Raw genomic sequence first — 27,218 nt, 5'->3', positions numbered from 1 at the left:
TCAGCCATAGCTCAGGTATACGTGGCGACCGATCACGTCTGAGGGACACCGCGCGCTCCTGCAGTCTCCTCGGGGCTCGAAGTTTTTGCTCTCGGTCATGTCTGAGGTACACGTGCGCTGTTGCGTGAGCCTCCTCAGACGAGGGGGCGTGTGGTGAACCGTCACGGGTAAGGGACACATATACGCTGTCACAGCCTCGTCAGGTGAGGGGACATGCGGTGAGCACGCATGTCTCCGGTACAGGCGCCAGGCACTCGTGCCCCCTCAGGGGAAGGGCCTGTGGCATCAGTCGCGCGAGGTGCACAGTCCCCTCAGCGGAAGGAGCGGGTGCGGCGCTGTCGCAGCTCCGCCGCTGGCAGGGCGCGCGGTGATGGTCACGTCTGAGGCACGCACGCGCGGCTCTCACCGCCCTGACGGCGGAGGGCACGTGTGTCCGGGGGAGGCCGGCACTGGCCTCGGATGCGCCGGGGCAGGAGGGGCGCCCTGCTCGGGCCGGTGCTGCTCTGCCTGGTGGCGCTGGGGAAGGTGCCGCCGACCTCGGCACGTGGAGCATGTTTTCATCTCAACAGCGAACCGGAGAGAAGAGAATATTATTATTTTCGGGGACCACCCAGTGAATCCTGGAAATAGACTAAATAATGAGTGTTTGATGCACCATGTTTGGACCTACTACGTGCCGGCTGTTTACTGAAGTTACCCTTTGGTTCTCCCACAGCCCTGTGAGGGGTTATGTCTCCTGTGAGCTCCTGAGCTCGGGCCTTTCTGGAACGTTCCCCCTCTGGCTTTTGGCCCCTCTCCCTTCTCCTCAACCGCGCTCTTCCCTCCTTCCTCCGTCCCTCTCCTCTTTGCTCTCAGGGGGCCTTGACATGGCAGTGAGAGGATTTCCTGGGTTCCTGAACAGTTTAATCAGGTGTCATCGTCAACAGGAAGGAAGCAAGGGAGGGGTGGCGGGGAGAGGAGGGGGCCTCTGCCAGGGTTGGCTCGGGTGCCCACTTCCCCAGGGCTCTGCTCAGGGTCACTCCCACCCATCCGTTCATCCGTCCACCCGACTGCTGTTTACTGGGCGTCTGCTGTCATTACTGGGCACAAAGCAGCGACTGAGGCCAACAAACACCCCTGCGCTCGCCAACCTATAGACCCAGGGGGGGAAGATGATGAACAAAGCCATAAGCTCAGTCTGCAGTCCCTCGCTGGGGATACGCCCCACGGTCGCAGTGTGCAGCGGCGCGGCGGGGGGAGGCCTTGCTGAGCCGGGCTCTGGAGGTGGCGAGGAGGAAGCCATCTGAGTTCTCTTGCACTTTATTTCACATGATCTTAGGATGTGCTGCTGGTCAACCAGCTTGTCCACTGCAGCCACTGGGAACCGCCTCCCTCCTGCAGAAAACCGGCTGGGGGGCCTGTGAGGTCTGCTGGGGACCCTTTACCTTGCTCTGTGGGTCAATCAGGGCTCCAGAGAAACAGAACCAATAGGAGAGAGAAACACATACATGCGTCTATTTATCCGTGTTTATGTACGTGTGTGTATGTGTATACAAACACATAGACACACATTTATGTGCATGTTTGCATGTATATGTACATATATACACACACTCACACACAGACTTGCTTTAAAGAATCGGGGCTGGTGAGTGTAGAATTCGTCAGGCAGGCCAGCAGCCTGGAAACGCAGGCAGGAGCTGATGCCACAGTCTCGAGGCAGAATTTTCTCTTCTCTGGGAAACCTGCGTTTTTGCTGCTAAGGCCTTTCAACTGGATGAGGCCCAGCCACACTATCCCAGATACTCTCTACTTACCGTCAACTGAGTGTAGATGTTCGTCTCACCTACCAAATACCTTCACAGTGGCACCTAGATGAGCATTTCATGGAATCACTGGGTACAGTGGCCTGGCCAAGCTGACACCTAAAATCGCCACCACACCACGTAACTCCATCTAGACCTCCAGATAGTAACGCTTGGGGCTGCAGCTGCCGACATCCCTTCCCCCAAATCACGGTGCCTGGAAGCAGGTCAGATAACAGCCCCCAGTGCAGCCCAAGAGGACGTGCTCCAGCCTTTTGCATCTTCATCCTCTGGGACCGAGAGGGGACCACTTTGCTTTTTTCTGTTCTTTGTTTTTTTTTTTTTTTTCCTAAATTCATTTATTTTATTTACTTTTGGCTGCGTTGGGTCTTTGTGGCTGCATGCGGGCTTTCTCTAGTTGCGGCGAGCGGGGGCTACTCTTTGTTGCGGTGCACGGGCTTCTCATTGCGGTGACTTCTCTTGTTGCGGAGCATGGGCTCTAGGCACACGGGCTGCAGCAGTTGTGGCACACGGGCTCAGTAGTTGTGGCTCGCGGGCTCTAGAGCGCAGACTCAGCAGTCGTGGCGCACGGGCTTAGTTGCTCTGCGGCATGTGGGATCCTCCCGGACCAGGGCTCGAACCCGTGTCCTCTGCATCTGCAGGCGGATTCCCAACCACTGTGCCACCAGGGAAGGCTGAGGGGACCACTTTGGGTGGAGCTGGCTCAGCTCCCCTAGCAAGATCCTCCTCTCCTCCCTGAGGTCCTCCCAGACCCCCCGGCTGAATCCACAGCCCCCGCTGCCAGCTCCCCAGCACCCTGTTGCTATGTCTGTCATCCTGCTCTCGTACTGGGTTGTACATAGTGGTTTGTGTCTCCTCCCAGTAGATCGACAGCTTAAGTCTTAGAGAGTATCTTGTTCGTCTTTATGTCCTCAGGGCCTGGCCCTGAGCTGGACACTTAAAACATTGATTTGTTATTGACTGATCGATCAGCTCAATGATTCATTGACAGACTCGCATTGGCAGGCTGCAGCTCAATATCTATGCTTGGCTCTCGAAGGCCATACTCTGCCGACGCACATGATCTCTTTAAGAGAAAGGCGTTCTTCTTACTTTTAAATGTTGGAAGACTTTTTCAGTGAGATCAAGTAATCTCCAAATTGCTGCAGGCAGAGGCAATAATATTAAGAGGTTCTTGGTTTGGCGAATAGCCTTTAAGTGAAATAAACGCTGCCCGTTTTAGCAACATGACAGCATCAGATGTTTTCTCCACTTGCCTGAAAGTACACCTGCTAACATTTAACGAATGGGCTGAGGTAGCAGCCAGCTTTGCTGGCATTTTCCCCAAAGTCTCCATCAAGCTCCAGTTCGGTCATTTTTCTGAAGTGAGACTATGAGATAACCAGCTATTATATAAACAGCTCATATAAACAGCCTGCTCTTCTCAGAAGACAGGAATGTGAGAAGAGCTCTTTCTCCAGAGAGGAGCCTGGAGTCTGGGCTTTCTCTGACCATGCTTCTTGTCCCTGTGCCATGCGCCTGAGACCAGGCTCAGGGAGACGGAGCGCACGCCGGTGGAGAGCCATGCGGGGCTAAAGTGCTCCCCACACGGCGGCCACTGCAGGCGCCCACAGACAGGCAGGGGGTCTCGGTAGACCCCACGCCACCACTCGTGCCCCATTTCCGCGGCCCCCTGCGCCCCCCTAGTGTAGCCATAAGTCTAACTCAAAGGGGCCTGGACTTCGGAGTCAGGCTCAGGTCGGGTCCTGCTCTCTGGGGATCGGGTACGATTTCTCTCGTCTCTGAGCCTCAGTTTTCACATCTATAGAATGGTCGTGATGGGCCCTGCTCCAGGGGACTGCTGTAGGAGGCCCTGGCGCACCGGCTGCCATCAGAAAGCGTTACCAGCTCTCAGCAGCGCTGCTGTGACCGTGGCGCGCCGGGTCCCTCCCGCACCTCGAGGGCCTCGGGTTCCCGCTGCTTGGCCAGAGCATGTGGGCCTCCCCTCTGGCCAGGGCCACCTCATGCGGCTCCGCGGCCCTGCCCGAGTCCCCAACCCTGTCGGCCTCCACCGGCTCCTCGGCCCTCTCAGGGGGTCTGTCCCTGTGCGCGCTCCCAGCTGCAGCCACAACAGAGGGGTCAGGGGTCAGAGCGCAGGCTCCGCCCGGGGAGCCTGGGGAGCCCTGGCATCCCCCTGTCTCAGAGTCCCCATTGGTCCCAGCTGGTCTACTGGCCGGCGTGGGCGTGAAAACGGGGCAGGATTGGGTCTGCTACCTGGTGCCTTCTATGCTTACGAAGAACAAGAATTCATGAGCAAAACTGGAAGGAAGTAAAGAATTGGTAAACCTTTGTGGCAGGATGGCGGAGTGACAAAGTGCCCGCCCTGCCTCCAATCCGACCCACCCAGGACCGTCTGGGTGACGGGGGCCGCCTGCCGCGTAAACACTCCTCGGTCCCCTCAGCTGTGAACCTTGGAGACAGCAGCACGGCCGGGGCTCCGTGAGGACGGGCTGGGAGGACCCAGCGCAGGGCGACACCTCCAAAGGCACGCAGGGCGCCCGACCGAACCTAAAGTACAACGAGGGTCATGTGGAATCTGCAAGGAAGGAGGACCCAGAGGGAGAGGGCTGGGAGCGGCGGGTGGGATGGGGGAGCGCTTCCTTTATTAGAATTCCTCTGGTGCGGTGCCCTGCTGTTTGCGTGATTAAGAAAATAAACAGGAAGGGAGGAGGCAGGGGGGAAATGGGGGAGGCCTGGCGAAGAAATGGACTCAAGTCACAGCGCTGCGGCCTGTAAGCGGAGAGGACGCGCGTCCTAGGTTGTCTACTGGCAGCCCAGCATGGTTGTTAACAGCGCCCCCTCACCCTGTGGTGCTCCTGGTCTGGGGGACTAAGTGCACGGCCAGCTCCTCTGCAGGCAGTCAGTCACTCACAGTAGGTAGGGACCGCAAGTGCGTGTGGAATGGTAGAAAGACCCTGGCCGAGTGGACGTACAACCTCGGGCAAACCCACATCCCCTCTGACCTCAACATCCTTGCTGTAAAATGGGGTTGACCCTAACCTGCCAGGGCTGGCCCTGGACTCCACCTGTAGAAGGAGGTCGAAGGGGCCTGGGAGCCTCTCCCACCGGCCCAGATTAGCCACAGGCCAGGAGAGCAGGGCAGCGAGGGTGCCCTTAGCTGAAGTCCCCTTGGGGACCCACTGGCAGTAGAGGGAGGCTGGACAGTAGCAGAAAAAGGAGCTCCCCACCCCAGGGTCCCCAGGTCCTGCTGGCCTCCCCGGCCCATCCCTGGGAGGGTGGGCGCACTCACTCTGCCATGGTCAGCAGGTAGTGGGACACGTCCACATGCAGCTCGATGCTGGTGTTCTCCAGCTCCGCCAGGCTGCGTCACAGCTCCAGCTGCTCCTTGAAACCCCCGACGAGCTGCGCCCAGATCTCGTTCATCTGCAGGCGGCTGTCCTTCTCTGTGTCGGGCGGAGGGATGGCGGCTGGGGACAGGAAGAGAGCCAGCTGCACCGGGAGCAGTGCTACCTAGGCCAGGGTGGAATCCATGCTTGCCTGGCCACACAGGATCGGGTCCAAGGACAGGCTTTATAGACAGAGTATGGATGGGTGGGTAATGGATGGATGGGTGGGTGGATGGGAGAGTGGATGGCTGGATGGGCAGGTGGATGGATGGATGAATGGGTGGATGATGGATGGATGAATGGGTGGATGATGGGTGGATGGATGGGTGGATGGGTGGGTGGATGGCTGGATGGGCAGGTGAATGGGTGGATGAATGGGTGGATGATGGGTGGATGGGTGGGTGGATGGGTGGATGGGCAGGTGAATGGGTGGATGGATGGGTGGATGATGGGTGGATGGATGGGTGGATGGGTGGATGGGTGGATGATGGGTGGATGGATGGGTGGATGGGTGGGTGGATGGCTGGATGGGCAGGTGAATGGGTGGATGAATGGGTGGATGATGGGTGGATGGATGGGTGGATGGGTGGATGGGCAGGTGAATGGGTGGATGGATGGGTGGATGGGTGGATGGGTGGATGGGTGGATGGGTGGGTGGTTGGATGGGTGGATGGGTGGATGGGTGGATGATGGGTGGATGGATGGGTGGATGGGTGGGTGGATGGCTGGATGGGCAGGTGAATGGGTGGATGAATGGGTGGATGATGGGTGGATGGATGGGTGGATGGGTGGATGGATGGATGGGTGGATGGGTGGGTGGATGGGTGGGTGGATGGGTGGGTGGATGGATGGGTGGATGGGTGGGTGGATGGGTGGGTGGATGGCTGGATGGGCGGGTGAATGGGTGGATGGATGGGTGGATGATGGGTGGATGGGTGGGTGGATGGGTGGGTGGATGGATGGATGGGTGAATGGGTGGATGGATGGGTGGATGGGTGCGTGGATGGGTGGGTGGATGGATGGGTGGATGATGGGTGGGTGGATGGGTGGATGGCTGGATGGGTGGATGGCTGGATGGGTGGATGATGGGTGGATGGATGAATGGGTGGATGATGGGTGGATGGATGGGTGGATGGGTGGGTGGATGGCTGGATGGGCAGGTGAATGGGTGGATGAATGGGTGGATGATGGGTGGATGGATGGGTGGATGGGTGGATGGATGGATGGGTGGATGGGTGGGTGGATGGGTGGGTGGATGGGTGGGTGGATGGATGGGTGGATGGGTGGGTGGATGGGTGGGTGGATGGCTGGATGGGCGGGTGAATGGGTGGATGGATGGGTGGATGATGGGTGGATGGGTGGGTGGATGGGTGGGTGGATGGATGGATGGGTGAATGGGTGGATGGATGGGTGGATGGGTGGGTGGATGGGTGGGTGGATGGGTGGGTGGATGGGTGGATGGGTGGGTGGATGGCTGGATGGGCAGGTGAATGGGTGGATGGATGGGTGGATGGGTGGGTGGATGGATGGGTGGATGGGTGGGTGGATGGGTGGATGGATGGGTGGATGGGTGGATGGATGGGTGGATGGGTGGGTACTCGAATGGTTCATTTAGAGGGATTTAGACTCTCTGTTTGCCCGTTTTGCGGTTGGGTTGCATGGATTTGAGTCTCAGGAATCCAAGGACGAATGGGGCTGGGCTAGCTGTCTCAGCTCTGACCTCACTTCCTCAGGGGAACCTTCCTAGACTCTCGATCTCGATCTGGGTCCATGAGCCGCTTGCTCTGAAAACATCCTACGTTCACCTCAGCAGTCTTCTTCATGTCGATAATTCGGTAATGTTTCGTGGTAAATGTTCAACACCTGCCTTTCCTGCTGGAATGTAAGTTCCACGAATGTAAGTCTTTGTTTCCCGTGATCAGTTCCTACCTAACAGCTATCCAGTGATTAATCGATGGTTTTCCCTGCCTGTCCCAGTAGATATCTCCACTCTGGTCACATGCGGCTGGTGCCCCTGACTTTGAGGGCAGTGGTCAAGGGATTTCTTTTCCCTAAACATCAAGCCATCTGGGATTGGTTAAATAAATTATGATGCGTCCAGACGACCAAATCATTGCAGTCATTAAAACAAGGCTTTGGGGAACACATGATATCCTAGGAAATGCTCATAAAGGAACGATCCTGGCAGAGCCGTGGACACAAGCTGCCCACTGCTGCCCTAGGCTTGCCATAGCAGGACCCAAGGGAAGCCCCTCATGCCCTCAGGGCTCACCATGAGACCCTCATCCCCTCCATGACGCTGCCCACCTCCTCAGACCACCAAGGCCAGTCCCGATAACTAATAGGCCAGCAGGATGAGAGCCATTATGGCATGCATCTCTGTTGACCCCTGACCCCAAAGAAGCCCAAGCTTCCCGGTCATCACCTAGCTTTATAGATGCTCTACAACAATGCCATCTTCCACCCCCACCAGCCCCTGAAGCCCTCTGCTGGCGCCATGGGACTCAGTGTGGCATCACCAGCAACCACTCTTCTTTGAAATTTTCCTTCACCCTCTTGCTCCAGCAGAAACCTGAGCCCCAGATCTACCACAGAGAAATAGGCACCCATGTGCGCAAGGAGGTTATGTGACTGGAAAGCCCCAAAGTGCCCATCAGAGGGGACAGGATAAGCAGACTCCAGTATGGACATCCTATGGAACACTTTGCAGCTGTTACAGAGATGAGGGAGCCCCGTCTCTGCAGATGGACGGCCTCCAAGACACATCGATGGCTGAGAAAAACAAGTTAAAGAATAACAGCTAAAGTCTGAAATCATTTATACAAAAACCCAAAGCCACCCCACCATCCACATACACACACACCACAGACCTCTCTGGGTACATTTATGTCTACAGCACCGCACAGGAAAAGATCCAAGAAGGAATACTTCAAAATGACAGCAGTGACCTCAAGGAACTGGAAAAAGAAGAACACGCTAAACCCAAAGGTGCCAGAAGGAAGGTGATGGATAACAAAGATGAGAGCAGAAATCCATGAAAACAGCAGGAGAGACCAACACAATTAAGATCACAAAGATGAGAGCAGAAATCCATGAAAACAACAGGAGAGACCAACACAATTAAGATCACAAAGATGAGAGCAGAAATCCATGAAAACAACAGGAAAGACCAACACAATTAAGATCAACAAAATTGAGGGCTGGTGTTTGGAAAAGATAAACAAAATTGACAAACCTTTAGCTAGACTTACTAAGAAAAAACAAAAAGAAGATGCAAATAAATAAAATTATAAATGACAGAGGAGACATCACGACTGGTACCACAGAAATACAAAGGCTCATAAGATTAGTATGATCGATTCTATGCCAACAAATCGGTTAATCTAGAAGAAATGGATAAATTACTAGAAACATACGACCTACCAAGCCTTTATCATGAAGAAACAGAAAATCTAAACAGACCAATAATGTGTAAGGTGATTAAATCAGTAATCGAAGCCCTCCCAACAAAGAAAAGCCCAGGGGTGAATTCCACCAAACCTTCAAAGAAGAATTAACACCAATCCTCAGACTCTTCCAAAAAATTGAAGAGAAGGGAACACTCCCAAACTCGTTTCACGAGGCCAGCATTACCCTGATACCAAAGCCGGACAAGGACACCAAGAAAAGAAAACTACAGGTCAATGTCCCTGTTGAACACAGATGAAAATATTCTCATTAAAATACTAGCAACCCCAAATCCATGGCACACTGAAAGCTCATACGCCGTGATCGAGTGGAATTTATCTCTGGGATGCAAGGATGCTTCCACGTATGCAAATCAGTAATGTGGTACACCATATTAATAGTATGAAAGACAAGAACCATGTGATCATCTCAATAATACAGGAAAAGTATTTGACAAAATCCAACATCTTTCATGGTAAAAAATTAACAGTAATGTGTTTGTATCACCAGAGAGCCAATAGGTGTTCAACTTTCCGACAATCTACGCGATGTCAGAAATCTCTTTTGTTTTTTTTTTGTTTTTTTTTTGCGGTACGCAGGCCTCTCACTGTTGTGGCCTCTCCCGTTGCGGAGCACAGGCTCCGACGCACAGGCTCAGCGGCCATGGCTCACGGGCCCAGCCGCTCCGCGGCATGTGGGATCTTCCCGGACCAGGGCACGAACCCGTGTCCCCTGCATTGGCAGGCGGACTCTCAACCACTGCGCCACCAGGGAAGCCCTGTTAATATTTTTTAAGGTGTGGAAATGATACTGTAGTTATGTGTTTGTAAGGAGCCTGTATTCTTTAGGGATTATAGGCTGAAATACTTATGAATGAAATGATATGATGACTGAAATTTGCTTCAAGATAATAGGCTGAGGGAAGTGCGTGGGAAGAAACAAGGCCTGGAGAGTGGGTGACGAGGGCTCACTTTACTGCTCTTCCTCCTTCTGTGAGTACTGGAAAATCCTCGTAACAAAAGTGTGAGCGCTTTCTACTTCCCTCCTCTACGTGGTGTTCACAGTTGACCACTGTGGTCACTCCTGGCCTCCTCCTCAACTCCTGTCATGGTCTCCACACAAAACCCCAGCCGTGGAGAATCCCCCACCTGCCCTGTGAGTAGTCGCACTTCCACTTCTCGAATACGCAGCTCAAGGGGGCTCCTGGCGCATTGCTGTCCGGCTCAAGGTCTCCTTGGCCTCCCGTTACAGTCAGGATAAACCCAGGCCCCTGTTCAATGTCTTCCAGCCTCAGCTCCCACCATGCACCTCTCCTCAGGTGCCAGCCACGTGGGCGGCCCTCTGCTCCCTGAACTCATCAAACCCACTCCCACCCCAGGGCCTTTGCCTGTGCAGTTCCTCTGCTGGACGACTCTGAACCAGGTCTGTGTATGGCTCGTTCCCTCCCTGCATCTCCAACACTGATATGCACCTGTTACATAGTAGGTACTCATTAAATGTGTGACATTGCCTGATCCCAACCCCCAACTTTTTTTTTTTAATTTATTTCTGGCTGTGTTGGGTCTTTGTTGCGTGCAGGCTTTCTCTAGTTGTGGAGAGTGGGGGCTACTCTTCATTGCGGTGCGTGGGCTTCTCATTGCGGTGGCTTCTCTTGTTACAGAGCACGGGCTCTAGGCGCATGGGCTTCAGTACTTGTGGTGCGTGGGCTCAGTAGTTGTGGCTCCTGGGTTCTGGAGTGCAGGCTCAGTAGTTGTGACGCATGGGCTTAGTTGCTCCGTGGCATGTGGGATCCTCCCAGATCAGGGCTCGAACCCGTGTCCCCTGCACTGGCGGGTGGATTCTTAACCACCGCGCCACCAGGGAAGTCCCCCCAGCTCCCAATTTTGCTGTGCATGTGTGTACGGATTTATTTAAGAGACTGGAAGGAAATAGCTAAATCTAACAATGGTATCTCCAAGTTGTGGGATTATGAGTGAGTTCTATTTTCTTCTTACACTTTGCAGCATACTCCAAGTTTTGAATGATAAACACATATTACTATAACAATCAGGAAACGTTTTAAATATGATGTATTTACACATCTAATACAGGAACACGTTTTGGTGATAAAAATTCGAATAATACATCAAGACTTGATCATCTGATTGCCCTCCCCCCAACCCCAGTCCCCCACCCACACGTAACTACTGCTATCATTTTGATATGTGCCCTTCCGGATCTTTCTCTGTGCAGTTTTGTACATATAACTGTATCTAATGAGATATATGGGTTTCCTGGTGGGTAGATTATAGCAGGCTATGACTGTTACGCTTTAACTTGCTTTTCTCATCTAGCAATGGTCTTGGAGGCCGTCCATTTGCACAGATGGGTCTGCCCCCTTCTCTGTAGCACCTGCAGGGTGATCCACAGGAGGGACCCACCAGTTAGCTTGTCCCATCCCCTTTGATGGGCATGTGAGCGCATGCGTCTCCTGGTAGACTTGGGGGAAGTTGCTGGGCAACAGAACTCATACACTTAAAGTTTGAAAAGATGCAGGTAAAACAGGCTCCAAAGAGAAGTGTTAATTTAGACTCCCAATAATAGTGGTTAAGGCTGCCTTCCATACTTTATTTTATATTATCCATTTAATGCTACGTGACATTTTAATTTTAGCCAGTCCAATAAGTGAAAATTGTTTCAATTTGTATCTCTGTTTCCTAATGCAATTGAGAATCTTTTCCTAGGTTTATGGCCACTAGAAACTCTCTGAATTGCCTATTCATTTCCTCACCCTCATTTTTAAATTGGGCTGTTGGTTCTTTCTTATTGATTTTCAAAAATCCTTTATTTACTACGCCAAAACTTATCTTAATAAGCCAAAAGAACGTGTGTGTGTGTGTGTGTGTGTGTACATATGTTTACTTGTCTTCGTTACAGATATTTTTTATGGGCACCTTTTAAACTTACTGATTAATTTTAGGGTAAAACTATGGTGTGCTCTACCCCAAAAGGAGGCCTAGATCAAACCGATTTGGGGAGAAGGGAGGGATGGAGAGAAGCTGCCTAGCGGGCATGGGTTTCATTTTGGGGTGGAAACGTTTCAGAAAGAGACAGAAACAGCGGCTGCCCAACACGGTGGATGTGCTGAACGAAGGGTTTGCTTTAAGATGGTGAATTTTATGTTGTGTGAGTTCTGCCTCAGTGCACTTTCTTGGAAGACCCTAGACGCTAACATTAGGGGAAGCTGGGAACTCTGTAGTATCGTTGCCAATTTTTCTAAATTTAAAATTATTCCAAAGTGAAAAGACTAAAAAAAGAAACTGATTTGGGAGGAAAAAATAAATAGGCAGCAAGAAGAAAAGCTGAAGAAAGATAAGAAGAGATTAGAAGAGAGCAGAGAGACGGCTGCTCCCTGAGGCCACGGGGGACTCCCCTGGTGGCCACTGGTTAAGAATCCACCTTCCAATGCAGGGGACGCAGGTTCGATCCCTGGTCGGGGAACTAGGATCCCACATCCCACGGGACAACTAAACCCGCGCGCCACATCTACTGAGCCTGCACTCTACAACTAGAGAGAAGCCCGTGTGCTACGACGAAAGATCCCGCGTGCGGCAACTAAGACCCGACGCAGCCAAAAAAAAAAAATAAATACATAAAATATTTTTTTAAAAAAGGCCAGGCCGGGCTCGGCGGTCACCCCGGGTGGGGTGCTCAGTGCAGACACCGCTCCAGGAAGGGCAGGAGGACGCAGTGGGCCTCTGGTGTCCCGGACGGCCCAGCAGCAGGAGGCACTGCGTGCGTGTACGGCCCCACCTTGAGCATCCCGGCCGCTGGGATGCTTCACTTCTCCTTCCCCTGCTTCTCCACCTTGGCCTCGGGGTGCTTCATCTGCCTGCCCAGGTCGGAGATGACATCCCCGTACTGCGCGATGTGGTAGGACACGTTCAGCAGGTTGCGCTTGACCTGGTGGCGGGACGCGGCCAAGGTCAGGGCCAGCTGGCTGCCCCGCGAAGGACACCTGTCGCCCAATGGATTATGCCAGAAAGACGCAGCACCTTTCGTCAGGAAAATGTAAATCAGTGCTATTCTGTCTTAAAAGGGAAGGAGATTCTGACACCTGCTGCAACATGGGTGGACATGATGAAAAGTGAAATAAGCCAGATGCAGAAGGATCCATGATCCACACCACATGTGTGGTCCCTGGGAGAGTCAGGGTCACAGAGACAGGAAGTAGGGGGTGGGGCCAGGAGTGGGGGAGGGGAGGGAGTCGGTGTTTAATCGGGGCAGAGTCTCAGTTTGGGAAGATGAAAGTTCTGGAGACGGACAGTGGGGATGGTCGCACAAAAATGTGAATGTGCTTAATGCCACCGAACTGGGCCGTTTCAAATGGTTCAAGGGGTGAATTTTATGTTATGTATATTTTGCCACAAAAAAACCAAAATTCAAACAATCCACGAAGAGGTTTTTGAAAACCCTCCCCATGGGTAACCACTGCTACCATTTTGGTGTGTGCCCTTCCGAATGCTTCTCTGTGCGGTTTTATACATGTACAGGAAGCTAGAGAGATACACGTGGGGAGTTTTGGGGGTGTGGGTTCAGCGTTGGGGGGGGTTTACGTAGATCATATCAGACTGTAGCTGCTGTACTTTTACTTGCTTTTCTGGTCCAACGATGTGTCTTAGAGGCTGTCCGTCTGCACAGATGGGTCTACCCCATTGTCTGTAACAGCTGCAGAGCGGGGCCGCAACAGGGACACAGCAGGCAGCTGTCCCCTCCTCTTCAACGGGCACTTTGGGGCTTTCCTGTGACACAACTTCCCTGAGCACGTGGGTCTGAGTTTCTCTTTGGTTGATGTGGAAGGTGACATTGCTGGCCGCAGGGCGCACGCACTTAAGTTTCACCAGATGTGCACACTGGCCCTCAGTCCGCACAGACACGCTCTCTTTAGCGCTCGGGGCTCAGCTCCCTTGCAGGAGCCAGTTCCCCTTGGTGGAAGACCCCTCTAAACCCGGCCTTCTCTGTGATCGTTCCTCGCGGCGCCCTGTGGCTTTCGTTTAGAGCACTTGCCACAGTTGGAAATGAAACACTCCCCTGTGTGGGTTCTTGTCTCCTAGCTGCCTTCTCCTCGGCTAAGCTCAGGTTCGTGCGGGAGCAGAAGCTCTGATGATGCTGACGCTAGTGCTGGTGATGGTTTTATGGTGGCGCCTCGCTCAGAGCTGGACGTTGGGAAGGGCTCATCCCTTGTTGTCAACAAATGGTAATCGTGATAATAAAGTAACACCTATCATATGTTGGCCACTACTCACTCCTGTGCTAAGTCGCTAATGTGCATTATCTCATTGAGGGTCGCACAGCCTTAAGAGATGAATCCTTGGGCTGCCCTGGTGGCGCAGTGGTTGAGTCCACCTGCCGATGCAGGGGACACGGGTTCGTGCCCCAGTCCGGGAAGATCCCACGTGCCGCGGAGCGGCTGGGCCCGTGAGCCATGGCCGCTGAGCCTGCGCTTCCGGAGCCTGTGCTCCGCAACGGGAGAGGCCACGACAGTGAGAGGCCCGCGTACCGCAAAAAAAAAAAGAGAGATGAATCCTTTACACTGAGTACAGCAGTTTAGCCAGAACAGCACGGCAGTGTGAGGCACGGGCTCTGGATCCAGGCCCCCTGGGCCCCAACACCAGCTCTGCCCAGCTGTGGTAGGTTAGAGAAGCTGCTTTATCTCTCTGTGCTTCCGCTGCCCACTCCGTTAGATGGGATAATAATAGGACCTACCTCCTAGGGAGCCAGTTGCTGAGAATGAAGTAAATCAGATCGCAGTGAGAGCTTACAGTGATGCCAGGCACAGAGACAAGTCCCTTCCCTGAAACCTGTGAATGTGGCCTTATTTGGAAAAAAGGGTCTTTGCAGATGTAATTAAGGATTTGAGATGAGATCATCCCAGATTAGGGAGGGCCCTCAAATCAATGCCAACTGCCCTCAGAAAAGAGGAGAAAGAGAGGAGCACAGGGAGGAGGGCAAGGCGGAGCAGAGACTGGAGGGGTGTGGCCACAAGCCAAGCGCCAGGAGCCTGCGAGCTGGGAGGGACCCTCCCCTAGAGCCTCTGGAGGGAGAGCTGTAGGACTCAGTGAGCAGGCCGGAGAGTAACAGAGGGAGCGGGTGAGGGAAGGTGGGAGGGCGCGGCTCACCGTCCTCTTGACATTCTTGGCCCTACGTGTATAGCAGGGTGTCCGCGCCTCCCTGCTCAGTACGTGTATAGCAGGGTGGTCCGCGCCTCCCTGAAGTGCGTGCTGGCTGGGCTGATGTGGGCAGTCATCACCGTCCGGCTGTTCCCTCCCAGGGCATCCTTCTCAGTGGAAGGCGCGAGATGGGGATGGTGGGAACCAGGGTTCCCACCTGCCCGGGGGCGCCATCCCTCCGCTACCTGTCCCGGGCTCCTCTGGACCAGCCCATCTGGGGTTCCTGCTCCAAACCCTGAGAAGGGCAGCTGAGGCTGGACCAAGGGGTCACTGCTCAGGGAGGTGACGCGCAGGCTGAGATGGACCTGCTGCAGGCCTGCCCCATCCTACTTCCACTCTGATGCAGGTAGATTAGACCGAGAGGCCAAACTCACAGAGCCATTTATTTGTTGCTTTGCCTATCTGTTTACCTACACCCTGCCTTGCTGTAGAATAGAGGTGACAGCATTCAGCTCAGTATGAAGAGGAATTTTCTCAGACTGTCTGTGATGAGACAGGCAGCCTTGGTGAGGTAGTGAGCTTCCTGTCCCTGGGAGTGTGCAAGCATGGGCTGGACCACACTCAGAGGGATGGAGGGGGGATTCGAGCAGTGACTAGAGATGATTTCTCTAGAAAAGCAGAGATTTTCCTGCTTTCAGGGGTTCCTGGAAGGGCCCTTAGGCCCAGGTAAATCCTGAAAGATGCAGTCAGATGCTGCAGCCACGCCTGTCTCTGGCCAGGGGCTCATACCTTCAGCAGGTGCGCCTGAGTTTGCTGTCCCGGGAGTTCACATGCTGCGCCTGGCTGCCGCCCTTCTCGCTGGGTGCGTTGACGCAGGTGCCCAGCGCCAGCAGGGAGCGGTTGATGGGGACGCCCTCCTTCATCCTCTTGCCTCGGTTCTGGGTCTGAGTGAGAAGAAGCCAGCTGGCAGGGAAGTGGTCCTCCCCCACCCCACCCCAACCCCGCCACCTCCCCACCCCAGGCCCCAGGGGGAGGGGACTGAGGTCCAGAGGATGCGATAACCCCATCCCACCCTGGGAGGCTCAGGGTGGACGCTCTGACTACACTCCCACAGCCCAGGGACTGGAGACAGAAACGACACCAGATTCTGCGGTGGAATACCACACAGCCAGGAAAGGGGGTGAGGTAGAGCTGTTTACCAATGTTGAAAAGATGCTCTGTGAAGTGAGATAAAAAAGGGCTCAGACGGATGCCTGGGCGGGACAGTCCCCTTTTTATGATAAAAATACGAACGCGTGTGTCTTCGCGAGAACGTCCCCCCACGCCGAAGCTTTCTTGTCCTCCCAGTCTCAGCTAGCGGTCCTCCTGGGGAGCGCCCAGGCCCCCTCACCCCACGGGGGTACATGCTACCCTGTATATTTCCTCCAAGTTGCTTAGCTCTCTCGGCAACTATCTTGCTCTTTTATGCGTTTGTTTTTCCCTAACTGCTCCCCACAGAACCTAAGCTCCATGACGGAGCTGTCATCTGGGTTGGCCATCTGTCCCCAGAGCCTGGACACCGGCAGGCGTCTGGCCCACAGTGTGGCTGGATGTCTGAGCACTGAACAAATGTATAAAGATGCCTGCAGGGGCCTTAGGAGGACACACGCCAAACTGCCGCTGGGATGACTGCCTCTCAGTGCAGCCGTTGTGGGGACTTTAACTGTCTTCCTTTAGCTTAACCACATTTTCCATATCTTCTGCACTGATTTGGTTACATTTGAAATCAGCAAGGAAAATAACGTTTTCTCTTTAAGGGACATGGGTTTTAGAGCCAGTTTGGAGCACGGCTTGAGAACGGCTTAAATGACATCTCAGACAGGTCTCCCAGCCTGTCTCAGTCTCCTTATTTGTCCAAAGAGGCAGTTGCTGTGGCCATGGTGAGGATTTGGCGGGCAACGCGTGTAAGAGGCCAGCTCAGAGATGGGCCCACAGAAGCGAGCAGCGAACGTGAGCTGCTCCTTTCACTGAGTGGGAGCTGCCGGCACGACCAGGCCATGGCAGCTGTCACGTGTCTGTGCCCCAGAATTCGGGGGTTTTCTCAGACGCCTTGTGCCCTGGAACAAACTCTTCTGTGAGTGATTTTCTGTGAAGAAATGACAGACTGTGAGAGCCAACCAGACCTGAAGACAGCCCGCTGGGCCCCTGAGCACACAGCTTAAAACCAAGGCCCAGAGAGGGACAGGGGCCTGGCCAAAGGCACACAGCTATTTGGAGCAGAGGGAGAACAAGAACCTAGGGCCTGACCCCCTGTCCAATGGCCTCCCCAAGAGCTAAGAGCTGAGGAGGCTGGTCTCCACCTTGCCCCCTGAGCACATGGCCGAGTCCAGCTGGCACGGGCAGACTCCCAGGGCTCCATCACACTCGGCTTGGTCTACATGAAACTGTCTGTACCCACATCTGTCTGTGTATGAACTGTCTTTTATTTTCTGCATCCTAATGTTTTGTCATCTTGGGGCCCTGCTGCCCCTCCCAGGGTTGCCAGTTCCTTCTGATAACAAACAAGTCACCCGTGAGCACACCTTTCAAAAGCAAACCAGCCAACCCAGAGCCCTCACCCCACCCCCTCCTCCTTGGGGCTCCCACACTCTGGGCCACTGTCTACCTGCCCTCATCACCCAGGGCAGCAACCAGACAACCAGGGATGGGCCCTGTGCCCCAGAGCCTGCTGGAATTATTCAAACTGGCCAGTGTTCAGCCTGCCTTCCCATGGAAGTCACGAGAGAGGCTCTGGCCCGTGTTTTCCCCTTGTTGCCTCTGCCTCCAGACCAACCCGGGTGCTTCCCCGTGTGGCCCGGCCTGGCTTCTCCCGCCCCCTCCTCTTGGGACCTGTGAGTAGCAAACTATCTCTCCAATGGCAGTCATCTTCTGATCTGCTGGCCTCACTGTACCTCAAATTTCATACCATATTAACACAATACATTGAACCTGTCGGCCTCTGGGCCAGCTGGCCAGGCACCCAGGGCAGGGCCAGGTGCAGGGCAGGTGAATGAATGAGTGACTGAATGAAGCAATGCAATGACTGACAAACCCCCAGGACTCAGAGCGTAGCCTGCAAACCGGAGGACAAATGTCATCAGTGAAAGGCACGGACCTAGGCCAGCTCCCTCCAGGTCCAAAGGCCGGATCACCTGATACCTGTGTGCAGGCACGATCACACCACCCCGTCTCAGCGGGGCGTTTGTAAACCAGGCGCGAGGCCGCCTGCCCTCCAGGTGTCGGGGGTTAGGGGGATGGTGAACACGAAGCACCTGGCGCATCAGAGGGACGTGAGAATGTCCCTTGTTGATGATATTCCTGCTGTTCTGACTTGGCCTCCATCAGGCACCTTCTCTGTTCCTGGCGCTGGGCTGGGCCCTGTCCGCAAAGACTGCTCCGGCCCCTGGGGCAACGGTGAGCACAACCCTCGCTCCCAGCGACACGTGCCAACAAGGACAGCGAGCCAGGGGCGCGGGCGCAGGAGGCAGGTCCTTGGAGGGCATCCCGACAGCCACCCCCGCCACGCTGCTCCCTCCACCCACCAAACTCCTGATGACCTTTCAGGCTCAGCCCTGAGGCTCCACCCTCCTCTGGGCTCCACAGCCTCTGTGTGACCCCGAATCTCAAGGCACAGGCCTCCCCGTGCTGTAACTACCAGCTACACATCTGTCTCCCGCCCGCCCCCAGAGGCTCTGAGCCCCCCGAGGGTGAGGGTCTGGGGCTCACTCATCTTCACGTCCCTGGTGCCCGGGAGAGCCTGCCACACGGGAAGCCCTCCATAAATACTGGCTCCGCAGGAGTGACCCCCAATACCTGCTGAGAATTCATTCGCTCAGCAAACGTGTAAGCGGGCACCTCCCCTCGACCGGGTGCTGTCCTAGGTGCTGGAGACAGTGTGCAACAAGGACGGACAGGGTCCTGCTCCCAGACTAAAGGGCAGATGGACACAAGGCGAGTAACGGAGATGAAGAGGACAGGCACCTGAGACGCCAGCTCCGAGCCCGCCAGGTCCACCATGGAGAGCCTCCCAATGTGCACTTCCTCTGCCATGTCTGTGCCGTGGCTGCGCCGGTGCACAGTGACCTGCAGCACGGCGTGGGAGCGGGACGACATCTTGCTGGTGGCGGTGGACTCCTGTGTGCGCTGCCAGTTGCCTTTGGTGAGGAGCTGCATGGTCTGAGGACAGAGGCAGAAGCGGGCAGACAGTCAAGGGTCCCTGAGTGGCCACACGCTCCCTGCAGAACAAGAGGAGACGTGCCCTCCCGAGCTCCTTAGGGCAGCTCTTCCCCAGCTGGGATGCTGATGGCAGAACCACATCCAGTGGAAGCAATTTCTGGTTTGTGGCATGAAGAGATTAATTAATCGAGTCAACTAATCCAGCAGGAATGGCAGATTGCTGACACTTATAGCACCACTTCTGCCTCCTCTACCCATGGCAGACATCACCAATGGATTACCCATCTCTAACCCACCGAGCCCTTTTCCATATGGAACTCCAGGCAGTTGTACAGATTTGCTGGAGTTGGCGGGTGGCCTGAAATCCACTTGTGCGCAAGCAGCTGTGGAAATCAAGCCAGTGAGCCTCTGCTGGGCACCTACTGTGTGCCAGGCATGCTAGGACCACAGAGCATTGTGGAGAGAGACCCATATGGTTGTTGTTATTAAAGAATAGGCAAGAAGTCTCCCCTCCTGCACCTGGAACCCATGAGGGACGGTGCTAAGGGCAGGTGGCCTCATGCCTACGCCAGCATGGCTAGAGCACACGGTTATCCAGGGCCTGGGGGCCGAGGAGTCCATGCTGTTCAGAGGCAATTGGGAGCCTCTGAAATGTTCTGAGCAGACGGGAGGCCCACCCCAAGGGCTGCACAGAGAGAGACTGGAGGGAGAGAGAAAGACAGAGGGCTGCAGAAATGTTTACAGCTCGCCCTGTTATGGGAGCCAGACTTAGGATCAAGATGGCAAACAGATTTCAGACCTGAAGCCGACTCTGACCGCAACTGCCTGGAGTGCTGCCGAGAAAGAATCCCCACCTGCGTCTGGATGCAGAGGGAAGAGTGCGTGATCCATTGGTGATGTCTGCCCTGAGCACAGGTGAGGAGAGTGGGGACGTGCTGCGGAAGTCTGCTGTTCCTTTAGCTCGAAAGCAGCTTTGGAGCCGTGCGTCTGGCTCCGCTCTGTGAGCACTGGTGAGTGTGGCTGCCGTGGAGGAGCCACAGGTCCCTCCGTGGGCCCCCGTGACCCTCACCTCCTGGGTGTTTGAGGTGGAGACCTCCGTGATGCCTGCAGTCTGGATGCTGCCCCTAGAATCTTTCCGCAGGTCCAGAAACCCTGAGGACGGGTTCAGGAGGTCCCAGATCACTTCGTTATAAATCTGGGATGAGACAGAAACGCTGGAAGCAGTAGGTCTGATGCAAAAGAAGCACAGGGGCTTACCTATCACTGGGGCTTTGCATCTCCAGAGAAGTCTGGGATGCCCTGAGGTTTCCCACAGGCTGGGGGGCCCTTGGGGTAACAGGTGGGGTTTTGCACTCATGATCAGGCCCGTTTTGCAGACAGGGCAGCCGAGGGGGTGGGCGGCTCACCTCAAGGTAAGACATGGGCGCGCTGCAGTCCGTGCTCTCATGGGTCTCCTCGATGGCCTGGAAGAGGTCAGTGAGCATCTGCAGGTAGCTGCCGGGCCCCGCATCCATGGCAGCATCGTGTGGGTCTTGCTAGCACCTGCGGGAGGCATGGGATGCCCACCAAAGCAGGGCTCCTGGTCTGGGCTCGCCCCCCCCCCCCCCCGGAGCCTGGTCACACCTGCCGCCCGTACTGTGCAAACCGCCCTGGCTGCTCTGACATGCTCAGTTTCCATTTTGGAAACAAGAACAAAAAAAATCCTGTCTGAACAGCCTGATGGCTACTCTGGGGAAGAAAACCTGGGCAGGGAAAGCGGGAGGATACAAAGCGAAGATGCAGACAGTATCAGAGGAGGGAGGCCCAAGACATGTCTGCACTTCTCTCCAAATTCGCTTTAAGGTGTTCGTGTTGTTCTCGTAATAGGAGAATTAACGTACGTGTTAAGCTTTCTAAGCAGTCCCGCTTCATGGGGTCCTCACCTCCTCCTTCCCGGTTCGCCCTGTAGGAGGGACCAGATGGCCCTCTTCCTTTGCTAGAGCATAGCACACAGCAGGTGCTCCCTGATGTTCGTTGAATGAAAGAAAGAATGAATGAATGCCATAAACAAGCTGTGACTTCGGACCAGGCTTCTCAGGGCCTCAGTTTCCCCACCTGTATAGGGAGGGGATTAAGGCCCGTCCAGCTCTGACCCTCTGTGATTCTAGTTTTCAGGCGGAGAGGTAGCTTAGCTTCGCGAGTGTTTGCCGACCCCAACTTGTAACTGCAGAGGAGAAATCTGCGGTTTTCATGGGCAGAAAAGTGTAGGCTTGGGTTGAGCTCCACACTCACTCCTACCAGCTGTGTAACCTTGGGGAAGTCCCTTTACCTCTCTGAGGCTCAGTTGTCCCATCTGTGACAGGGGGATCGTTCTACCTGCCTTTCAGGGCTGTTGAAAGAACCAAAGGAACCAACGGATGCAGAGGGACCAGTGCAAGGCCAGCACGTATGAGGTGCTTTGTGCTGTTAGGAAGAGCTCTGCTGCCACCAACCTCATTCCCTCCGGGGGACACCGGCCTTTGGCAGCACCTGAGGGGCCGTGGGCAAACACCGCCGCGTTGTATCCAGAAATGACGCCTTCCACTAGTGCTGGGGGGTGGCAAGGTACACGTCTTCCTGCGGACAGATGGAAGGAAGACAGGCAAATGCACACTCCGACCAGAGTCGGGCACCTGGCTGTCTGGAGAGGACAGGTGTATGGTGCCTGCAAACGCCCTGCTCCCCCTGGACACGGACAGGGACCTCCACGGTGGCAGCCAGCGCAGCCACGGCACGAGCCCCACCCCAGTCCTGCAGCTGCCTGGACCACGCCGAGCCCCACGGTGAGACCACGGTGAGCGAGGATCGCACGAGAATGTAAGTGATAACTCCCACCACGAGGCCTGCCAGGTTTGGTACCAAACGGGTATGAGTCCTTTCCAGGGCTTCTGCATGAATTGAGAGAAATCAAAAAGAATGCAAAGGACTGGAAAGTAGTGACGGGGTTGGGAAATCCGGGAAGGGCATTATGACTCCTCTTATGGGACAAAACTAGGACCAGCGAGTGAAAGTTTCAGGCTGGCGGAATTTCATTTAGGGCAGCAGTACGTAGCGGTAGGAGTGTGTGGGTAGTGAGCTCCCTGTCCACAGGGGTATTCAAGGAAGGACATCTCCAGGGCTGGTGTCTGAGGGCATGGGCATCTGGCTGGACTGGAGAGAAAGGACGGTCCCCCTTCCTCTGCCTTCCCTGAACCCCCTCTGGGCCTGCTCTTCATCTCACTTAACTGTCCCAGCAGCCCTGGCTGGTGACACGAGTCAGAAGCATCTGAGCCCTGGTTGGACAGACTCCAAAGCTGGTGCTCCTTTCGTCCAGCCTTGGACTGACACTGTCTGGGACCTTGTCCTGGTTCTGCAGCTCTCTAGCTGTGACCTCAGGTCAGTTGCTGACCTCCTTAAGCCAGCACCTCACCTGTAAAGTGGGGATATCACCGTGTATTTTACAGAGTTGCTGTGACGCTTGGAAGACAAGGCGTGACAAGCACTTAAGCACAGCACTTGGAATGCACTAGCTGCTCAATAATTGATGACCTGGTCCTTCTACTTCCGACACCATTAAGATCTCGGCAGCAGAAGACACCTGTCTGCTCGGAGAGCCGGGCCTGTTTCCCTGGCTGGGGTGTGAGCCCCTGTGGGCAGGGAGTGTGTTCTAGCCCCGTGGCGGACAGGACACGGCTTTGTTGGATGGATGGGTGGGTGGACAGACGGACACATGGACACACAGAGGAATAAATGAGGATGCGTGTAAAGCCCGGGCACCTGGCGGCCCCCGGCATCCATGGAAGGGGTCTGCTACCTGTCCCTGGAGTGACCCAGAGCACCAACTTCCTCGTTTATCAGGGAGACCCCATGAGACGTCACGGATGAGGTCACCTGGCTGCCAAGCCCTCCCACATGAGGACACCCTTGGCGGGCCTGGCCCAGCGGGGCCGTGGGCTGGTGGGTAGGGCCGGGCACCTGGGAGGTGTGCTGGTCGAACACGATGTCGAAGATGAAGGTCTTCTCCCGGGACCGGTGTGTGTGCAGTGTGTCCTCAGGGTCCTCCCCGGGGTCCATGAGCACCACCGTCTAGGAGCAGTGAGAGGCAGGGCTCGGAGGAGAGGCCGCTCACAGGATCAGGGCGGAGGGAGGACCCCAGGCCTGGCCTCTACCCTCAGAGGCATCCAGGGGCTCGGCCCGGACCTGGGAAGCGCTGCAGGCCTCTGCGCTCACCCCCAGGCAGCCTCTCCACTTCCATCTGAGGGTGCAGCATCTCCGGGCTGCTGCACCCCCAAAGCCTTGACTGTGAGCCCCCAGGCCGGCTGGGCTCTGCTTCCGGTCCTCACATACCGGCGCCCAACCAACGCCGAATCCCTCGGGCCCCGCCTGGACGGCAGCCCGGATGCCCCTGAACAGCCGGCCGGGGCGCTGAGGGCTGGGTGAAGAGCCCCGCCGGCCACAGCGCCCTGAGTAGCACCTGCAGGTGGGCAAGGGGCTCTGCGGAGGGCAAAACACCTAGCCAGAGGCCTGCTACCGCGATATCTGCACGTGGCCCTAGGGATATGCCTTTCCCACCCGACTACCTCTTGCTCATGGGGCCGCGCCACCCAAAGGAAAGGGGAGAACGGAGGGGGGGGGGCGCAGGTACCTGGAGTGGGCAGGACCCGTCCAGCTCTGCAGCTCCGCGCTGTCTCTCTGAGCGCCTTGGGTGCCCCCTCCCCAGGGCCTCTCCTTTCTCACATAAATATGTAATTATACAGTAAGGTGTACGAGCGCCTCTGGGGACCGGGAGGTTCAGAAGAGCCTTTCCCAGGGGGCGGGGGCAGGGCAGCTGGAGACTAGTGGAGCTGTTTACTCTGGTGCGGGGCCTGGGGTGCACCAGGGAGTCTTAGGGACAGGACTGGGCCCAGCAAGAGCCCCATCACCTGGCCACCCGCCCATTCCACCCAGGGCTGCCAGAGCTCCCTGGGAGGAGGTCAGCCCCCCCCCCGCCACGATGGACGACGTGCCAGGATTTGGGGACTGATGAGATGACTTTGAGAGCCGCTATGGATTCCAGAAATTATTTGCCTTAACAGTTATTCCGAGGGCACTGCCTGCTTCCTCTAACTTGTGTCGTTTTAATGAGTGAGGTGCACACAGTTTCAAGACTTGTCAGCCTGTGGGACAGCAGCCGCTGCCCCACCCCTGCTGCCCCGACTCCTGTGGCTGACATTCGGGCTGTGACCGCCCTGTCTGTACAGAACACGGGCCCCTACGTCCCGCCTCCCAGTGCAGTCACGTCACAAATTTAGTTAGAGCCACGCCGTCTCCACGTTAAGACTATCTATGTAAACGCTCTTCAGAGCTCGGCCAAATCCCTTCCTGCAACACCTTGTTCCCCTCAGTGTAACAAGCGTCCTGACAGGTTTTACTCGCTTAGGCCTCCGTGAACTCAGCACTAATCCACACCAGCCTCTCTGCCCACGCCCCTCGGCCCGTTTACACACCCCAGACGTCCTGTCCACTCATCATCCTGCAGTGTCACCCCCGAGCTCCTCCCCTGGCACCCCCGTCCCCCGAGCCGGGGTCCTTTGCCCTGGAGTGCAAACGCACGTCCTGGGTAAAGCTGCCTCTCTAGTGACAAGTGGGGAAATGCAATTCAATTTTCTTTTACCCCAATTTGGCATTTACGCTGGCGAGTGACGACCACGGGCAACGACACTTCTGCGCTGAGAGCTCAGCTTCTGAGCCTGTTCCCAAGGAGCAGGAATCCTTGGCGACGTGACGGCGTGACGGCGTGCCGTCGGGGTCCTGCAGGGGCCCTCTCCCAACTGCACACCTAGCCCCCACCGCCGATCTCCCCCCACCCCGCGCCAGGCTGCTCAAACGTGTCGTCAGTGACCGCCTCTGTCCGCTCCATTCTTCTCCGTGCTCTCAGCTCCCCGACATTATACTTTCTCTCTTGCTCGACGCCCACACTCCACCCCACCCCCACCAGGGAGGGAGCTGGGGCCGTGGGGGACAGGCCCTTGAGTCCCCCCTCCCCCCGGCTCCATCCCAGTGTCTGGAACGTGCCGGCCACTGTGAGCACTGATGTTTTCCGCAAGGGAGGGAGAGAGGGAGGGAGGCGATCGCACGCGGGCGAGCTCCGCGACCGGTGACACAGCCCCACCCGGTCCCCGCCTTGTGGGCGATGACGGAGGCCCCTTCCTCGCGGTCTGCGTCGCTGAGCGGGCGGGTCCGAAGCGCCACCTGCTGACGGGACACCGCGGCAGCTGCCTCCTAGTCCTCCCAGGGCACGGAGACCCCAGCCCAACCTCCCGCTCACCTCCCAAGAGCCTCCCACTCCTGGGGAAGCAGTTAAGGCCGCTGAACCCCCAGGGCCCACCGGGTGCTGACTTCCGGTTCACAGCTCACGATGGTGCTGAGAGGAGCACTGTGATCAGGCCACCCTCTTTAGTCTGAACTGGGGAGACTGAGGCACAGAGAGGTGAAGCAACTTGCCCAAGGTCACACAGCGGCTAAGGAGTCCTACCACCTCACCCCGGCTCCTTTACCCCACCACCCGAGGGACCCAAACCTTCACGCAGGTTGTGAGCACTTTCAGAGCAAAAGTTGGTTTTCTGAGTAGAAAATCCCGGGGCTCTGTTTCCCATCATTCTCTGCCCCACCTCCAGCCCAGTTCTAAGGGAGTCCCACAGGAGGCGCTCCGGGATGGCGCCGACCCAGGCCTCGAATCCTCCTTAGTCACTGAGCTGTGAGCCGCCTGCAAGCCAGCACAATGCTTCCGGGCCTCTGCTTTCTCGTCTGTACGATGGGAAAGTTCCTCCTGGTAGAAACGGTAGCTTACAGTTCTCCCTGAACGGGGCCGGGGTCACGACAGGGTCTCTCTGTAACCAGCCTACAGGTCAGGGGCAAGTGCCGAGCCTCTGCTCACCCGTCTAATGGGCTGAGCTTCCATGTCACCCAGGAGACAGGCCTCGGGGGACCTGATGGGGCCGGGGTAGGGGGCGTCTACACCACTGCATCTGAGGGTTGTGGCCTAGGCCCTGAGCTCCCTGGGGAGTGAGACTCAGAGGGCAAGGGTGAAGGCACATCTGGAGGTGGGGAGCAGGGGGTCACCAGGTCCCCTGAGGGAAGGCTGAGCAGAGCAGGGGCAGAGCCCTGGACGGGGACCCGGGCTGACGACAGAGACCTGACCTGTGACAAGCAGGCACCTGGGGCAGCGGGTCAGGCAGCCACGCGGAGGAGAACATTCCCCGTGAGCAGCTGGTCCTTGGGCTCCACCTCCCTCCTGGCTGGGCTGCCCTGGGCCCGGGAGGGGCCGGCAGTGGGGTGGGAGGGCTGGCTGGCTGGAGACACGAGCTCCTTGCTCCCTGCTATGCTAGCAGGAGAGACCTGGCTGCCTGTCAGCCCCACGCTGCCCCGCTGACATCAGCGGGGCCCCAGGAGCCCAGCTGGTCCTTAAGTGTCTCAGGAACTGCCCACGTGGTTCGGGTGGGCCCCCTCGCCTAACGCCATGGCAACCCCAGGGTTCCTACATGCCTCACCTGGCCTGCAGGTACGCCTGCCTGAGATCTGCACCCACCAGACTTGGCCCTTGGCCCTGGAGGCTTGTCCCCACCAAAGGGGGACACATGCCACCAGCTAACATTTGATGAAATAATCCCCTCGGACTACTTCTCCCCAAAGACACATTTCTAAAGCAAACTTGAAATGACCTGCGGGTTTTCTTGATTTTTAGGACATGGCTTTTAAGCCCCTTTCCCACGCTGCCAGTCTGCACCACAAGCCAGGGCCGACTCCCATGAACCATCAGGCGTATTCACTGCTTGAATGCTGCGCTCAACTTTTCCAACGCAGTCTCCAGGGAAGTCACTGCACGGTGAACCAAGGAGGCTGCACCTGCCATCACGCAGCTCACCAGCGCGCCAGGTGACAGCAGCACTCCTCCCGCCCACGAGAGCCAGGGTGGGTGTAGGTGCAGTAAATTGCTACTGCATTTTCATATAAATCGCGGAGACACCAGATCCATGCAGTTCGGATCTGAGAAACCCAACTTAATGGTTCGAGCTACAGAGGCCCATTCACCCCAGCCACGGCTCTCAGTCCGGCCAGCCTGGCAGCAGGGAGCGGCCACACCCGGTCACTTGGTCGTCCGTGGGCAGGAGTGTGCTGGTCACGTCCAGGTCAGCGCTGGGCTCCAGGACTTCTTGGCCACACGAACGAGGCCGGGGAAGGGGCGCCCCTTTAACATCCAT

At 56.2% G+C, this 27,218-nt stretch overlaps 1 pseudogene across 1 annotated transcript; it reads right to left on the bottom strand.

Annotated features, from left to right (window-relative positions):
* Nucleotides 1-27,218, bottom strand: LOC309832228 (kinesin-like protein KIF19; annotated as a pseudogene). The gene is made up of 15 exons: nt 27,100-27,218; nt 26,221-26,341; nt 25,130-25,212; nt 22,954-23,064; nt 21,490-21,576; nt 20,388-20,523; nt 20,051-20,176; nt 18,787-18,981; nt 15,577-15,731; nt 14,860-14,954; nt 12,485-12,635; nt 5,095-5,315; nt 4,845-4,870; nt 3,741-3,903; nt 1-130 (listed from the first exon to the last, which is right to left on the bottom strand). The product of its transcript is annotated as a kinesin-like protein KIF19 (transcript).

The sequence above is a fragment of the Grampus griseus genome (assembly GCF_964374135.1).
Source record: "Grampus griseus genome assembly, chromosome: 14".
Lineage (NCBI taxonomy): Eukaryota > Metazoa > Chordata > Mammalia > Artiodactyla > Delphinidae > Grampus > Grampus griseus.
This window is presented reverse-complemented; position numbering and strand designations above follow the sequence as displayed.